Raw genomic sequence first — 18,431 nt, 5'->3', positions numbered from 1 at the left:
CTCCACTTGAATTAAGAATTCTTAACTTTTGAATAACAGTCTGTAAATATCTGAAAAAGACTTGTTCTTGGAGAGATTAGCTATCCATTATCATTTTTACATAAAATGATACGTACAAGAGAAAAAACATTTTAAACTATTATATCTACGAGGCTTAGACTTCCCATAATAGTACTTGTCCATCAGAAACATATAGTTAAGATATTTGGGTAATGTATGGATCCGACTCAGGAATACTTAATATATGAAGTACAAATACTGAAAAGTTCCTACATTCAGACTGAATCAAGAGACTCTGCTTGAAAAGTGTTTTGTAGTGATGCAACCATGCAAATGCCTCTGAAATTGGTTTTCTCCTATACTGACCTTGGAGGGAGCTCATCTGCTCTAAATAAACGAAGGTATGTGAACACTGCCCCCTCCCCCTTAATAAGTCTACCCACCTCTGTTCTATGCCATGAGTAGCTGCAGTGCTCTAGGCCCTGTGAAAGAAGATTCTAAGGAATTCAGACTTATCTCAGTTTGGACAAAGTCATACATGACTACGCGGGTTCACCCAAGCCATGTATAAATTATAGAGGAAAGAGCAACTGTTTAAAGTGGGTCTGAGGAGGCAGGTACAGGCATATGCTGCTGCATGAGTTGCTTTCCCCGTGGAGTTCCTGGAGATAGTCAATAAATTCCTTGAAGGAATCATGTAACACTGTACTTGCCTTTAAGAGATGGATGCCAAGATTAAAACTTTGAACCTTTTAAGAGAAATACCTTATAAGTTAATGTAAGCATTCCAGACTCTGGAAAAGAATATGCATTACCAAGTATAAATCCTTTTTAAATATTGTAAAGGATCAGTCTCCTGTGAGCTGCTTTAGCCTGTTCTTCATGGGATGCTCCTATAAAGTTCACTGTCTGTGCCTAAAAGCCCTAAAGTCCTGGAGGAGAGAGAGCTCCAGGGTAAAACTACAACATTCTCACAAGTCTCCTGGTCACCCTCTGGCATGCCTCATGGAAGTGATGGTGTGGGGGCCAAGAGCAGGCTGCCCCAAGATGGGCCATTTGGCTTGAAGATGATGTTGAGCTGAAGGTAATTGAGACCCAGAGGGGTCAAGAGAAACTTCTGCCTCTCCCGTCACCACACAGAAGAATCTAATTAGGGGTCTTTCCAGAATAAAGATTATTACCAGAGATTAATTTCACCTGAATCATGCATGTTTGGCGAGGCAACAATCTAATTACCAAGCATCTGCTCTTCTTCTTCCTGCCCTGTGAATTGCATTCCTTCTCTTCAATTTCTCAGACCGCTGCACACTTCCCCTTCGTTCAGCATGACTTACACACTTCATTTTCCTGACCGTCTTTGAAATTTCCAAGTCTTTGTGGATTCCTGTACATAAATACCATTAAATTTAATTTTCTCCTGTTAATCTGTGTCATGTTCATTTAATTCTCAGTCCAGCTGGAAGGACCTTGAAGGAGACAGGAATTCTTGCTTCTCAACAATGGCATTCCTCCTCCTTTGCCCACTTTTCTCCATTTGAAATTTCCACAGTGACCAAATTAAATAATGAGTTATGTAGGATCTAACTCCAAGGCTTTTTAAGTAACAATTACCTTTTTGGTATTTGTCTGCATACGCTTTAAAGAGAATTCTTACTACTTTTCTCAATAAAACGAGGCTCAGAGAGGTAAAATAATTTATCTAGGCTTATAACTAGTAGAGAGCAGAAGTGGGATTTGAACCCAAATCACTCTGCATGCATGCCAGTGTTAACTCCTGTGGACAACACAGTGATCTTTTTTTTTTCAAATGAGTAGTTGAATATGTATGACTTGTCTATTTGAATAACTAGCATTTTGGCAAAGACGAACAAAAGATTATTAGAGTCTACTATGAACAAATATAAGCCAACAAATTGGATAATCTAGAAGCAACGAATAAATTCCTAGAAACGTAGAGCCTACAAAGACTGAATCACAAGGAAATAGAAAATCTGAACAAATAATGAGTAAAAAAATTAAAGCAGTAATCAAAACCTCCCAACAACAACAAAAAGCCTCAGACCAAATGGGTTCATAAGTAAAAGCTACCAAACATTTAAAGAATTAATCCTGCTTCCTTTCAAACTCTTCCAAAAAATTGAAGAGGAAGGAATATTTCTAAACTTATTTTACAAGGCCAGCCAAGGCCTTACACCAAAGCCAGATAAGGGTCCTACAAGAAAAAAAATTACAGGCCACTATCTTTGGTGCAAAATCCACAAGAAAATACTAATAAGACACATTCAAAAACATGTTGAAAGGTGTATAAATCATGACTAATTGGGATTTATTCCCGGGATGTAAAGATGATTTGACATATGCAAATCAATAAATACAACACAACACTTTAACAAAATGAAGGATAAAAATTACATGATCAAGGATGCCTGGGCGGCTCAGTGGTTGAGTGTGCCTTCAGCTCACGTCGTGATCCCAGCGTCCTGAGATCGAGTCCCACATTGGGCTCCCCACAGGGAGCCTGATTCTCCCTCTGCTTGTGTCTCTGCCTCTCTCTCTGTGTCTCTCATGAATAAATAAAAACTTTTTTTAAAAAAATTATATGATCAGTTCAATAAATGCAGAAAATGCATTTGACAAAATTCAACATAATTCATGATAAAAATTCTAATAAATCATAAGTAGAAGGAATGTATCCCAACATAATAAAGGCCATATATGATAAGTTCACAGCTATTATCATCCTGAATGGTGAAAATGTGAGTTTTACTTCTAAGGTCAGGAATAAGACAAAAGTGACTGCTCACAACACTTTTATTCAACATAGTGCAGGCAGTCCTGGCCAGAGCAATTAAGTAAAAAATGTAAATAAAATGTAAAAGAAAAAAAAAAGTGGAAAAGAAAGAAGTTAAATTTTCTCTGTTTCAAGCTGACATAACCTTATATATAGGAAGCCCTAAAGATTCCACCAAGAAACTGTTCAAACTAATAAATGAATTCAGTGAAGTTGTAGGATACAAAATCAAAGTACAGAAGTCATTTGCATTTCTATACGTTAACAATAATAGCATCGAAAAGAATTAAATAACTTAAGAATCTGTTTAACCAAAAGGCACCTGGTGGCTCAGTCAGTTAAGCAACCAACTCTTGGTTTCAGCTCAGGTTGTGATCTTAGGGTCGTAAGATGGAGCCCCGTGTCAGGCTCTGTGCTTAGCACTGAATCTGCCTGGGACTTTCTCTCCCTCGCCCTCTGCCCCTCCCCACTGCTCTCCCTCTATTTCTCTCTCTCTCTCTCAAATAAATAAATAAATATTTTTAAAAAAACAACCAACAAACAAAAGAATAAACTTAACCAAGTTGGTGAAAATCCGTACAGTGAAAATTATAATACAGTGAGAAAAAAACTAAAGACACAAATAAATTTAAAAAAACTCTTGGATTAGAAGAATTAATATTGTGAAAGTGTCCATACTACCAAACTTATCTAAAAATTCAGTGCAATCCTTATTAAAATTCCATGGGTATTTTCATACACATGTGCCTGGGTGGCTCAGTCAGTTAAGCATCAGACTCTTAATCTCAGCTCAGGTCTTCATCTCACAGTTGTGAGTTTGAGCCTCACCTTGGGCATGGAGCCTACTTAAAAATAAATAAAGCAATAAATAAACAAATATGTACAGCCAAGTAAATGATCAACAAAATGAAAAGGCAACCAATGGAATAAGAGAAAATATTTACAAAGAATATATCTGATAAGGGGTTAATATTCAAAATATATAAGGAATTCTTAAAACTTTATAGGAAAAGACTATAACCTGATCAAAACATGGACAAAGGGCCTGAATAGACATTTTTTCAAAGAAGACATACGAAGGGCCAACAGGTCCATGAAAAGGTGCTCATTATCATTAATCATCAGGGAAATGCTAACCAAAATAACAATGAGATATCACCTCACAACTGTTAGGATAGCTATTATCAAAAAGATAAGCAATAAGTTTTGGCAAGGATGTGGAGAAAAGCAAGCCCCTGTATACTGTTGGTGAGAATACAAATTGGTACAGCCAGTATGGAAAACAGTATGGAACTTACTCAAAAAGTTAAAAATGGAATTACCCTATGATCCAGCTGTCCCACTAGTGGATATATATCCAAAGAAAATGAAATCAGGATCTCAGAGATGTCTGCAGTGCCATGTCCACTGCAGTATTATTCACGATAGCCAAGATACAGAAATGACCCAAGTGCCCATCAGAAGATGGATAAAGAAAATGTGGCATATTTATATGTGTATATAAATTTGTAAATGTATTTAAATATATACATGCACACACGCATACACACAAACACGGGGAAATTACTAAGCCATTGAGAAAAAAGCAATCCTGTGGCACCCAGGTGACTTTGGTTCAGGTCTTGATCTCAAGATCCTGGGACTGGGCCCCACATTGGGCTCTCCACTCAGTGGGGAGCCTGCTTGTCTCTCTCCCTCTGCCCCTCCTCTCACTTGTGCTCACTCTCTCTCAAATAAGTAAATATTTAAAAAGAGAGAGAGAGAAATAAATCCTTTCATTTGTGACAACATGAATAAATCTTTAAGAAGCTATGCCAAGCGAAATAAGCCAGACAGAGTAAGATACATACTGTGTGGTCTCGCTTATATGTGGAATTTAAGATCTTCAACCCAGAACCGGAGGATAGAATAGCAGCTGCCTGGGGCTAGGGGGTGGGGGAAATGGGGATAGTGGTCAAAGGGTACAAAGTTTCAGTTATAGGATGAATAAATTCTAGGAATCTAATGTACAGTACAGTGAATATAGTTACTAATACTCTATTCTGTACTTGAAATTGGCTAAGAAAGTAGATCTTAAATGTTCTCACCACACCCTCCTAAAATGGTACCCATGTGAGGTACTGGATGTGTCAATTAGCTTGACAGTGCTCATCCTTTCATGATGTGTGCATGTACCAAACTGTCACATGTATGTCTTAAACATATACAATTTTTATTTATCGTTACACCTCAACAAAGCTGGAGGCAAAGGAAGTCATGTTGTTGTTTATTAATTTTCAGTGGACAAAGTTTTTAGTTGGTGACTCCCGTTTCAATTTCATTGTTTTCTCAATTTTCTTCTATCAGGTATATGAGATAACATAAAAATCTTCAGTTTTCTTAGAATTAATAAAGCCAATTTCCCATTTCTGTCTTCTTTCTGATTTTTCTAGGATTGTCAGAAAGTGTTTATTTATTTGTCATATTAAAGAGATGAGGATTCTGAGTCTGACCTCACACCTAAACACGAAAAGGCATGAAACAGAGACTATACACCATGTAATAAATTAACTACCTTTTATTATGACTTTTACAATCTAAGTCTTATATAATCTATAACATTTTGTCTATGACTTTTATATCTATGACTTCTACAAACAGGAGTTTATTATAAAGTCAGCTTCCCAAAACTAGTAATATCTTCGGTCACGAAGACCAACTAGTAGATGATGTAGTCACCAGTGCATTACTGTGGGATTGACCATCCAACTCCTCTCTCCTTTTTAAAACTGCTCCGTCTTCCCCATCCACAGTCTGCAGGAGTAGCTACATTAATGCTTAGCCCTTGCATTATCTGGGTATTGGGAGTTGGACTGGATCTTAGCATCTCCTCCAAGCTGAGCCAGTGAGACTCTACCCTGGGGTTTTGCAAATGGGACTTAGAAGGTGATTGTTGATTTCCTCCCATTTTATTGTTTAACTGTCTCAAGCCTATGTATAAGTGGATTTTCTCATGTCTCTTCCTGTATTGTCCACGCAGACTTGATGTCACGGTCCTCACTGTGCTCTACCACTGTATTTCTAGCTTCTCCGTAAGAAAACATTACGTCACAACTGGTCACCCCCTATCTGCTGGGATGCAGTCACCTCAATAATATAGTGCTTTCTGTGCCAATAAAAGTTGGTACTGGTACCAACAAATATTAGTAGGATACATTTCCTGTATTGTCTGTTCTTCAGTTCCACGGAGTATCATTAAATGAGATTGAACAACTGCATCAGTCTTTACAGAAAGATTTATGTTAACTAAAAGAAATTATGACATAAAACGGAGAAAATTAAACTAAATAATTAGCATAACATCTACCACAGTGTTTTGTAACTTCATGTGGAGAAGATGTTCAGACCATGAACCATACAAAGGCGACCATCCAAAAGTATGAATAACCTGATAATGTTACAGATGACTTCTTTTTGGCCAAATGTATTAAGTGTGTTTAAATATGTCTTGCTAAATTGGACATCACCAGTACTAACGTGCCTCTGAATCACACACAAGGAACACAGACAATGGCAAAGGAAGGTGATGAGTACTTCCTCAGACTTGTGGAAATCTGCTTTGGGCAAGTCACTCCATATATCTCATGAAATATGGGTCTGCTGGCCTGTGAATTTCTGTGGGACCAAGGGGTGCATGGGGATCTTCCCTGTGCCCTGTACCCACGATGATGCCACATTATCTCGTTTCTTTTCTAGACAGATATTCTTGAAACTAAGTAGCTTTCTATAATGATATATTTGTTGACTATCATCTGCTGTATACACTACCCTAAAAAAAGGGAACCAGGGGGATCCCTGGGTGGCGCAGTGGTTTAGCACCTGCCTTTGGCCCAGGGTGTGATCCTGGAGTCCCGGGATTGAGTCCCGCGTTGGGCTCCCAGCATGGAGCCTGCTTCTCCCTCTGCCTGTGTCTCTGCCTCTCTCTCTCTTTCTGTGTCTATCATGAATATATAAGTAAATAAATAATCTAAAAAAAAAGGGGGGGAACCAAGAAGTTAAAAATGTACAGACTAGCTTCTCATGGATGTCCCTGATCCCTGATCTCATGCCTTTCTCTTCTGCCCTGTCCCTTTCTTTAATGTTTCATATGCCTTTTGGGAAAGTATGGCCATGATGACAGGAGTCTATTTTGCTTTAAGATGCATCTGACTTCTCTCTGCAGCAGATTTTTACAGGTCAGAGTTATTCAGTCCGAAATAATTGCTCACGGGTTCTAAAATTCTCTGCACCAGTAGTAGTCACAGAACTTGTCTTATTATTCTTCCTATTTCTGGCAAGTACACACACACACACACACACACACACACACCTCAAAGTATAAATATCAATTGTTATAAAACAGCATAATACTAATTCATAAAGCAGAAGATAAATACTTTTCTTACCAGCTGTTAAGACCAGAAATCTCACAATTAAATATTTAATATTCTTATTTTGCAGATCAGTGCTAATTCCTATCTTTCATCCCTATTTTGCACAAAATAAATTTTTGGCCAAGAAATATCCTATTCAGATCGTCTTTCCCCTCCACCTCTTCTTCCCCTCCTTTCTCCATCTCTTCTTCTTTCTCCTCCTTCTTTTTCTTAGAGAAAAGGGGGACATAGTTTCTTTCTTCCAATTAGAAAGCTACATTTAGATGTTAGTAAGAGGTCAGGTTTTCGACCACATGTAGAAAGCCAGTCTATACACATAGGGAAAGGGTCAATAGGAAAAGGAAAGAGCCCTGAGAGTATTGCAGAGCCTGGGGTTGCGGCTTCTAAGGCCCAGGTGAATTCCTGCCCTTCTTACAGCTAGATTGTTCTCTTTTCATTTCACTGTATATCATCGTGTCTCTCCAATCAATTTCCTAACTAAGAAGGCTAATCCAAACGTGCTTTATGTCACTTATAAGCAAAAGAAATCTCACTAGTAAACCAAACTAATAACAAAAAAAAAAAAATGCTTCCTTGTCTCAGACCACCTGGTCCTGTTTGACAAAAGGCAGACGTTTACTCCAGACTTCATCATTTGCATAATTGTTGTACAGTGTTGACTCAAAATATTAGTAGCATGCTTTCTGTGCATTTCACTCCCCCTTTCACTCTTATTCAAGAGCTAGGTCTCCTCCTCCAGCCTACAACAAAGCAGAAGCAAAATTAAATCTGAGAGGAGGATTCTCAGATCTGTGCTTACAGAGCCAGCTTTCTCAATAGACTACGGGATTTGGAGGCGGCGGCATTGGACAAAAGGCAAAGAATACGTATAAGCTGGAGCAAAGTTAGATGAGAGAGAAAAACCCATAGTCTTTGAAGAGGGAAGAAGAAGGAATATCTTTGTCTCAATAGCAGCAAACAGAATAGAATGGACAACAACGAGCAAATGCCCTAAAGAGTCAGCACCAGTCCATGTCATCCACAAGGACAAGCCACGGTTCAACAGCTCTGCAAGCCTACTAGCCCCTTAGGAGGAGAATAAACATTTGACCATCCCGTATGAGATGGAAGCATGAAGGGAGCATTTGCTCCTGATCAATGGGGAATGAAAAGAACCAACCGGGGATATCCCTATGTGAACCGTCAGTAACTGTGTAGAACCGGCACCAACGAAAGCCAGAGCCCAAAGAAAAGCCCAAGATTACAACACTTCTCTGTGGAACTAAAACCTTACTCAAGCCAAGAGAGACCTTAGGGTTTACGCATGAAAGATTACAACTTGCCAGAAAAAGAAGATAAAGAACCAAATAATAGTTGGTTTAAAACACAAAGCTGTAAGTAGTAATTGCTGACTGCTTTTTATTTCTCTACTTTCCCAGTTGTCTTCACCATCTACCATCCTGAAGGATCGACTATAGTAGCAGTTTTGCAGGAGTTAACAGTCATCTGCTACTGCCTTCCCCTATCCTGCCTTCCCTGGGATTTCCCAAGGGCTCTTTCTTACCCATTTTTCATGTTGAAGATGGTTAACACAAACATAGGGCTTCTTGAAAGCATTCCAAGTCTGTCTTCACAGCACGCCCCCAAAGCAGCAAAACTCCCCATTTTAAAAATACAAACTTTCACTCATCTATGACCTATGTAATACGTATGGAATAAACAGGAGATACGACAACCAATACTACCGAAAGGCTTGGTTTCAACATCTTAGTTTGTTAATGGTGAGTTTCTTGGAGCTCCAAGCTTGATGCTGGATGACCTCTCCTGCTTTTCCAAAGAAGATGACTGAACTCCTTTGTTTACCTATCTTTTCTTGTCATTTATTTTTCTCACCCACCTTCCCTCGTAACTTGAATCCCTGGAGGCCTTTATTCCATATAAGTAACCCAAAGACCATACTTCCAATCTGTTTCCAGATATTTGGGGTAGTGGCAAGAAGAGTAAAATTAAAGGGTTAGTTAGCTTGATTTTTTATACAGGAAAGTAATGGGAAAGATGGCAACACATGGCATTATTCCACATTCAAACTCAGATTAACCTATCTGATTCAAATGCCTGTCATCTTCACTCTAGCTGTCTCTCTCTTCCACTCAGCTGTGTTATGATTTTTAAAGCTATAAGAAGGGGTAGATTTGCTTTAAAAAAAAAAAAAAGACAAGACTTGTTTAGCTCCTTTGATTCCTTGTTGATATTCTAGGAATAGAAATGTCATACAAAAAAAAAAAAAAGAAATGTCATACAATTCCTTCTTTGAAATATGTTTATCTATTTATCCAATCTTTCTTCTTTTTCCTCATCTATTCCCTATCTTCCTAAAAGTCACCAAGTGTCTATATTTTTCCTACACGTTTCTTAACATCTTTCTCCAAAAATTATTCCTCCTTTCTTCTTCCTTACTCTGCGTAAGGTTAAGTGGCTTGGTTAAGAGGCATTGAAAAGATTTAAGCAAAAGAGATAACTATAACCAAATTGGCATTTTGGCAAAATTTTTCTGAATACAGTCATTTGAACAGTGACCACAAATAAAACATTAGATAAACATTCCTCTCGAGGCTCATCCTGAATGCAACTGAACTCTGAATGCTTGAGCTTCATGTTCGCCAGGGTAACATTAGCTCTTTTCTTCAACTGCTCTTATTCTGACCTGAGAGTCAGAAATGTCCAGAGATATTCATTCTGTTTTCTCTGTCACTGCCAATGAAATTCTTGAACTCCTGTATTCTCCTTACTTTCCTCTTTTTAAGATTTATTTTCTATGGTCCAAACTCCCACTGTGTGATCTCATTCTTCACTCCTCCCTTGGGCACTCCCATTCCAAGATTAACAAACCCATATATCTTCACATTCTTCATTCATATTTTTTTCAATGTTTATCATTTACTAAAATGTGATTGTCTCCAGAGGGACTCCCTGAATTTACTCAATCACTTTCCTGCATTTTAAGTGCAAGACTGCAAGAGGATTTCCAGGATCCTCCTTACTCTCCACTCACTTCTGGACAATTACTCCTCTCCTTTTAAGCCTACCTTCTACTCTTTCATCTCACTGCCACATAACAAAATCATTCCCCCTTCTCTTTACACATTGACGTCTTTGTCCTTTCCTTCATCCCCAAATCCTGTCATCCCCTCAGGGACACATAGCTGATCCATCCCAAATCATAGCTCCTTAGGTTTCATCACCTCCTTATTCCTAAGGACCTCTCCTTAGCTCTATTTCAGGCACTTACTTCAATGGCCACATCTTGAGCCTTGTCTTTATATGCAGCTACTTCACCACTAAAATAATGCATGTGACTCCTCTAAAACCATACCTTCCTATCCTTCCTGCTTACTTTGTTTATTATGCTCAGTCCCACAGATCTTGCCCATCATCAAGATCATCAGGCCATGAATTCCTCTATTATTGTCTAGCAACCATTCTTCTCTTTAATTTTTTTTCAGTTTCAACTTTTTATTTAAATTCTAATTAGCTAAAATATAGTGCAATATTAGTTTCAGGAGTAGAATTTAGTGAAACAACGCTTACATTCAATACCTGGTGCTCATCACAATGCTCTCCTTAAAACACATTATCCCTGCCCACCTCCCATCCAGCAACCCTCAGTTTGTTCTCTATAGTTAAGAATCTCTTTTGGTTTGTCTCCATCTCCTTTTTTTTTTAAACCCCCCCTCCTATGTTCATCTGTTTTGTTTCTTAAATTCCACATATGAGTGACATCATATGGTTTTTGTCTTTCTCTAACTTATTTCACTTAGCCTAATACACTCTAGCTCTATCCACGTCTTTGGAAATGGTAACATTTCATTCTCTTTGGTGACTGAGTAATATTCCATTATATATACCACATCTTCTTTATCTATTCATCATCAGTGGACTTTTAGGCTCTTTCCATAATTTGGCAGTTGTTGATAATGCTGCTATAAACATCACGGTGCATGTGCCCCTTTGAATTGGTATTTTTGTATCCTTTGGGTAAATACCTAGTAGTACAATTGCTGAGTCATAGGTCATAGTTCTATTTTTAACTTTTTGAGGAACCTCCATACCCTTCTCTTTAGTTGGAGAAATATGTTGACCAGAGGTAAAGAAAAAATGAAAATTTTAAATGGGGCCTAATACACTGTGAGATTACAAGCAATCTGACAGCAATTCCTCATTTTCTCCCCATTAAATGTCCAAAAACATGGGCCTGAACTCAGTTTGCTGCTTCTTCTCTTATACAATGTAGGTATTGTACATCTTGAGTTGTGCTCTGGAGATTACAACTTGCCTTTGCAAGGACTCAATGCCAGGAATTATCTCTTTTCACTTGTGCATCATCACTGTCAGCCTCTTCACAGTTCGATCCTGATTACCCGTGATCTTCCATCTTTCGCCTTTAAGCATCTCATTAACATTCAATGCTCCTGACTTCCTCTGCCTTAGAATACTTTCTTCTTTTGGCTTGGGTGACTGTGTAATCTCCCAGTTTCCCTTCTATCTTCTGTGCTGGCATATTGTCCTACTCTAAGCTCTAAGTATTGGAGAGCCTTTTATCTCAGTCCTAGGCTGCCTTCTTTTTTTACACAGATTCTCTGGGTAATCTTGTCCAGTCTCATGATTTTAAACAAATACCCACCATTTGCTTCAACGTGGATGGAACTGGAGGGTATTATATGCTGAGTGAAATGAGTCAATCGGAGAAGGACAAACATTATATGTTCTCATTCATTTGGGGAATATAAATAATAGTGAAAGGGAATATAAGGGAAGGGAGAAGAAATGTGTGGGAAATATCAGAAAGGGAGACAGAACGTAAAGATTGCTAACTCTGGGAAACGAACTAGGGGTGGTGGAAGGGGAGGAGAGTGGGGGGTGGGAGTGACTGGGTGACGGGCACTGGGGGTTATTCTGTATGTTAGTAAATTGAACACCAATAAAAAATAAATTAAAAAATTAATAAATAAATAAATAAATAAATAAATAAATAAATAAATACCATGTATATGCTGTGTACACTGAAAACTCCCATCATCATATCTCTAACTCCTGACCTTTCCATTTGGAAGTCAAAGAAGCACCTTAAACTTCAAATTGTGTTTGGCTTCTCCCTTATGCAATTAAAAAGTTAATTCAGCAGACTCAAACTGCCCAAATTCTGCACATCCCAAAGGTCTAGCCTGGCTCTTTATTGGCTTCTAGGAGATAACCTTTGAGCCCTTAAAATATTCTGCCTAATAAAGAGCCTTTGTATTCCTGGAGCACCGAGTTATGCTCTATCAGTTTAAACTTGGGGACCTGGGGATTGGACATTGATTACCTGAAGTCGGCCATGTGGGTATCCCAGGCCTATGTGAATGATCCCCAGGAAAAGCCCTGGACTCTCAGTCGCAGATGAGCTTCCTTGGTCGGCAATACTTCCATGCCTGTTATCCTACATTGCTGCTGGGAGAATTAAACACTGCCTGTATGACTCCACTGAGATAGAATTAGAAGAAGCTTGTGCCTGGTTTCTTCTAAACTTCACCCACATAGGGTGACTTTTTCCTTTGCTGCTTTTAATCTATACATTTTTGCATAATTATAGCTATGAATATAATAGCTTTTCTGAGTTTTGTGAGTCCTTGTAGTGAATCATGGAACCTGAGGTTGGTCTTGGGAGCCCCCAACACTCCCCTGAAACTTGTCCCTCTTCCGCTTTTCCTGTATTAGGAACTGCCATCACATCTGCACACTCAAGCCAAGAATCTAGCAATCATTTTTGAATTGTACTTTCTTCTTATCCCACTCATCTAATCCATCACCAAGTTCTCACTGTTTCAGCCCCGAAGTATATCCTAAATCTATGTGTTTCTCTCCATCTCATTAATTACATTCCAGTCCAAGTCAAAGCCATCATTCACATGGACTGTTGCAATAGCCTAACTGCTCCCTTCTGTTCCATACTTAAATCCTATAACCCAGCCCTTAGTACAAAAAGTAACCATCCACATTTGCATCCCTACAGCAATTTCTCCCTGCACTTACAATAAAATCCAAACTGCTTTACGTTGCCTACAAGATCTTATATGATCTGTCCTGTCTATATCATCTTCCACCACTCTTCTCATGAACACTGCTCAGGCCCTCAGTCCTTCTCCCTACTTGTCCAACATTCCAAACTCATTCCTGCCTCAGGGCAGGTATATCTACTTAAATAGTCCTCCCCAAGATTACAACTTGGCTTACTATTCAGACACAGCTCAAGTGTTAACCTCCCAAGAGGCCTTTTCTAACACATCTACCACTGCCTTCTAGCACTTTCCCTCTCAGTTGTATACCCCTGTTGCAGTTCCTTCATTGTCCTTATCATGAAATGAAAGCCTGTTTTATGCTCTGCTTAGTGATCTATTATATGCATCCCCAACTATAACATATGCAACATAAAAGCATACCATCTTACTCTTTAGCAGACCTTAAAATTGTCAAATATGTAATTGTTGATTGGCAGTTAAAAGATTTAAAACCATGGAAATTAGAGAGGACAGTCACAGGGAGATATTGGCAGTTTCTGCTCAAGCCTTGATAAGAGAGAAATTAATTACAATATGTAATATATCTCCTATGCTTATATAAGATAAATGTGTCAGGTTACTTTTGTCTGACTCCAGTAGATGTATCTACCTAAACCCCTTTCCACTAAGTCCATGCTTTTTGTCTTCACAGATAAACCTTTTTGTCCTCATATATAAACCAAGTGATGGATTTTGCCAAAGACACTTAAAATTTACATTATAAATCAATTTATATAATCTATGTATAATAATAAATATTATTATTTGCATTCTTTTCATGGCACATAGCCATGCTGCCTAATAATATTTGAGTTTCTACTTTATCTTCGATACTGTTCATGTTCTACTTGTCCAGTTCCCTCAGTTCCTTCTCTGGCCTCTTGCCTATCTCTACTTTGTCCTTCCATTTCCTAAATGAGATATTAACAGTTCAGTCCTGAGCCCTCTGTGTTTCCCAATCTATACTTGCTTTCATACACAAACTGCCATTCCTAGCTCAAAGATATCAGTTAGGCTTCCATGAAACCCAAATCTTAATCTTACTTTAGGGAACAATAATTGATCATTGAATTGATTATTGAATGAATTTCAACTTTTATTCTGGTCCCTCTAGTCCTCATATCTGGACAGTTAAGCATTCCTCTTAGATGTTTACATTTTGGCCAACTATTTTCCACTACCAGATTAATTCCCTTAAAACATCTCTTTATGCATGTCACTCATTCTCTCAAATAATTTTACTGGTGTCCTCTACCTGGGTCTCCCTGGAATTCATAATGTCACATCAAAATACTCTTCTAGTTTAAATTCCCACTGATGACCTACATCAACAACAACACATATTAGTTAATCACGATGTCCCAAGCACTATTCTAGATATTGGAAGTCTGCAATACACAAAATTTTAAAACATCTTACTTTCACGCATCTTTCTGTTAGTTGGAAAAAAGCGACAATAACCAAATACACAAAAATAAGTAAATTATATAGTATATTAGAAGATAATAAGTGCTAAAGAAAAAAAGATGAGTGTCAGGAGGGTCTCTAATTATAAATAGAGTGATCAAGGCAGACCTCATGAAGTAGATAACATCTGAATAAAGACTCAATGGGCATACTGGCATAAGTCACAGGAATATCTAGAAGGAAGGTATTTGTAACATTAGAAAGAGCAACTGCAAAGGCCTGAAGCTGATCAATGTCTGGCAAGTTCAAGAAATAGCAAAAAGGCAAGTGTGGCTGGCATGGGAATGAATGAGATGGAGACTCAGAGGAAATGAGGTCAGAGAGGTGATGGAAGCCAGATCAGAGAGAGCCTTGTAGGCCAATATGAAGGATCTTGTCCTCCAACCAAACTGGCCACCACCTCCGTTTCCCACATGTACGTAACCATTCCGGCTTTTACAGATTTGCTTAGCAGGCTTCTTTTTCCCTGTCTGCTTATCTAAAGCTCACCAGGCCCAGATTACTTCTCCCTTCCTTTTTAACACCTTCCATACCTCCTGCAGACTACAGTGATTTTTTTCACATTTTATCACACTGTTGACACTTAGCATATTTATGTTTTTGAACATCTTTCTAACTTGTCTATGTCTTTGTAATAACATCTCATTTTATGGATATTATTAATATTAATTCATAATGATGATAATGATTGTATTTAGGGCTTTGGTTGGCAGGTAATGCTAGCTATCACCCCTCTGGCCCACCAATGAAAGATGAAATTATCCACATAGAGTTAGTATATGAAAAATGCATAGCATCTAATTGATTCTCAATAAATAGCAACATTTATTATTTATTTCCTAATCAATGTCATATTTCACTTGCAAACGAAGAAGGCCAACTTTTTTTTCATTGTCAAAATATGAGTGATTATTTGACCAACTCATGGTGATTTCTCCCTCTTACTAAATATCTGAACCACTCAAATCTTACACAGTCATATTCACTCTTGATACATTTCTTGTATTCTTAATTTACTCTTACTTGTTTTTACAAATTTATCTTTCATCTTCTCAATTAAATAGCCGGTCAGCTTGAGGGCAAAATCTTATACACTATTGCACCTAGCTCAGCATTTCATGCCACAAGTATTATGGAATGGGTGTATCAGGAAGAATGATATTCTTTCTCCAAGCTTTTTTGTATATTGCCACAAAATACCCTCTTCACAGGACACCTGGGTGGCTTAGTGGTTGAGCATCTGCCTTTGGCTCAGGTCATGAGCCCAGGGTCCTGGGATCAAGTCTCCCATCAGGCTCCCTGAAGGGAGCCTGCTTCTCCCTCTGCCTGTGTCTCTGCCTCTCTCTGTGTGTCTCTCATGAATAAATAAATAAGATCTTTAAAAAAGAGAGAGAGAGAAAGTAAAGAAATCCACTTCTCTTTTGAGCAAGAGCCATCTCAAGGCATCCTGAAAGAAAATGAATCAGGCACTAGTATTGGTGTTCTAATCACCTTTGGATGATTCACTCCTGTATGAGCACAGCTGGCTTTTTGCCAGGCAGATCCTTCCCAAGAACAAGCAGGCTCCTGCCCTTTGTCTGAAGCAGTGCTTTGCCAGGCCTTAAGCTAGTTGATGGGAAGAACAATTTCTCACTTCTATTCTTTATCTTAGATCTTTTGGAGGGTAGGAAAAGCAAGTGCCAAGATTTTTTAGAAAAAAATAAAAACAGACAAGAATATGCAGCTTCCCAAGGAACCAGAAAGCAGCCTCTTCTTTACCTCAGACCCTTAACATGACCTTACTAAAACCATCCCATAGAAATGGTTGGTTTACACCTGAGGAAACTAAGGCACAGAGAAGTCAGAAGCTTGTCAAATGTCACCCAGTGAGGAGGAGGCAGGGCCAAGTGACACTTGCTACCTATTTGGTCTTCTTCATATACCCCCTTAGTGTCCTTGGTCAGATGGGGAGATGGCATACAAGCAACACATTAGTTGGATTCAAAAAGTTAATTTTTAAAAAGGGGACACATTCAATAGGCATTTCATATTGCTACTTAAAATTATAAAACTTCAGAGTTTATTAAGAATAATATTCAGATCATTTCAAACCAACTACCTTAAATATTCCTTATTAGAAATGAATGATGGTGTGGGTTCATGTTTTTTGTCTGTTTTAACAAAGGCTGTAGGTAGGCAGGCACTCTGGGATACTGTATGCATTGTTGTTATCAGATAGGACGTTTTATATTTAAAATTGAAACAGATCTTAAGATCTCAACCTCATCCATGTATAATTCAATTATTAAAGGAACTTAATAGAGAAAACAACTTTATTTTCAGACACTGGCTTTTGACGAAAAAGCTAGTAAAATGAGCTAAGGGCTAATTCATATTATTTTCCAAATTTTCTCCTTTAGAGTCATCATCTGCCTTATCATTCTCTAAACATCTGATAAAGAGCAATAATTTAGATTTAGAAAAGGTTGATGGGTATATATTGTTTCAGTTCCTAGATGATAGCATCACTCCCTTTGTTTTAAGAAAGTGCTCTTATATTCCAACTCAGTCATTCCAGTAAGAGGCTTTGACCCCACCTCCCCACCAACAATGTGAGCTAAGCCAGGTCCATCAGAGTCCTATGACTTCTAAAAATTAGAGCCAATAAAAAGTGTCTTGTCCTTTTTGGTAATAAATCTGTATGTGGCTGATGGCCACAGTTCCAGATCTGAGGAAGAACTATTCAGGAGTGATTTCAACTCAAGAAACCAAAGATAGATGAGAGAAACTTTTGAGCCCCATGACAACTGTGCCCTTCCCATTGCCCATGTAAATTAATCAGTAAGTTGCAGGGTTTTTTTGGTCTAAGTTAAGGATGGGTTCATTCACTTGCAGCCAAAACAATGTAAACTACTACCAAGAAAATGCCTTAAATCATAGTTGCAACTTCCTTGAAGGTATGAGCTGAATGTGCTATATTCTTATCACTATGCTCACTCAATGAAGTACCAAGCATGTTGTGACTGCTTTTTAAAAATATGCTTGTTGGTTTTCACTAAACGGAATGACTCTAATCATTTGAGGCCGCAAAGCAGATTGGTTCAGACGTGGAGGGAGCAGATACTTTTGATCAGGAGGAAAATAGTGTGTCCCCCAATTCATTCTGCACAAGTAAATTTTTAGGCACAGTCCTGGCCCTAGTTATATAACGAGACCTCACTAAATACAACTTACAATATCAAATCATAGTCTTGTAAATAAAAAGCTCCTAAGGTATTACTTGATTAGTATAAACTTTTTCTTTCTTTCTGACTAAAACTGGTTGATGTTAAGATGCCTTGACTAATTTGAGCACAGACATTTAGGTCTTATTTAAAGACTTAGGATGTGTGGTAAATAAAATTGTCTGTTGTATGACTTCTCTAACTGGGAATATACAGTCTGATGAACTCATGACCGGGGAATAGTCTCACAAGATCAAATCCTGAAGAGGTCAATGACCACTGGCCAAAACGTGTTTACAGAGGCCATTTATGAAAAGGATTTAACTCCAGATCAACATCCTCAGCATCTGACCTTTATTCTTTCCTCATTTCAAAGGCCTGTATCCAGTACTTGGCTTCTTGCCTCATCACCAAAGGCATTTTGATTTCCCAAAAGATAAATATTAATAGCATAGCAAACACATGTGCTTTACAGAATGCAGAG

The 18,431-nt window shown here is 38.2% G+C and overlaps 1 pseudogene; it reads right to left on the bottom strand.

The window, feature by feature from the left end:
- LOC112654023 (thioredoxin-dependent peroxide reductase, mitochondrial-like) overlaps positions 1-18,431 on the bottom strand; it is a 60,527-nt pseudogene that overhangs the window by 23,676 nt on the left and 18,420 nt on the right.

The sequence above is a fragment of the Canis lupus genome, chromosome 3 (genome assembly GCF_003254725.2).
Source record: "Canis lupus dingo isolate Sandy chromosome 3, ASM325472v2, whole genome shotgun sequence".
In the NCBI taxonomy this organism is placed as follows: domain Eukaryota; kingdom Metazoa; phylum Chordata; class Mammalia; order Carnivora; family Canidae; genus Canis; species Canis lupus.
Note: the sequence above shows the minus strand (reverse complement) of the source record. Positions and strands in the feature narration are given on the sequence as shown.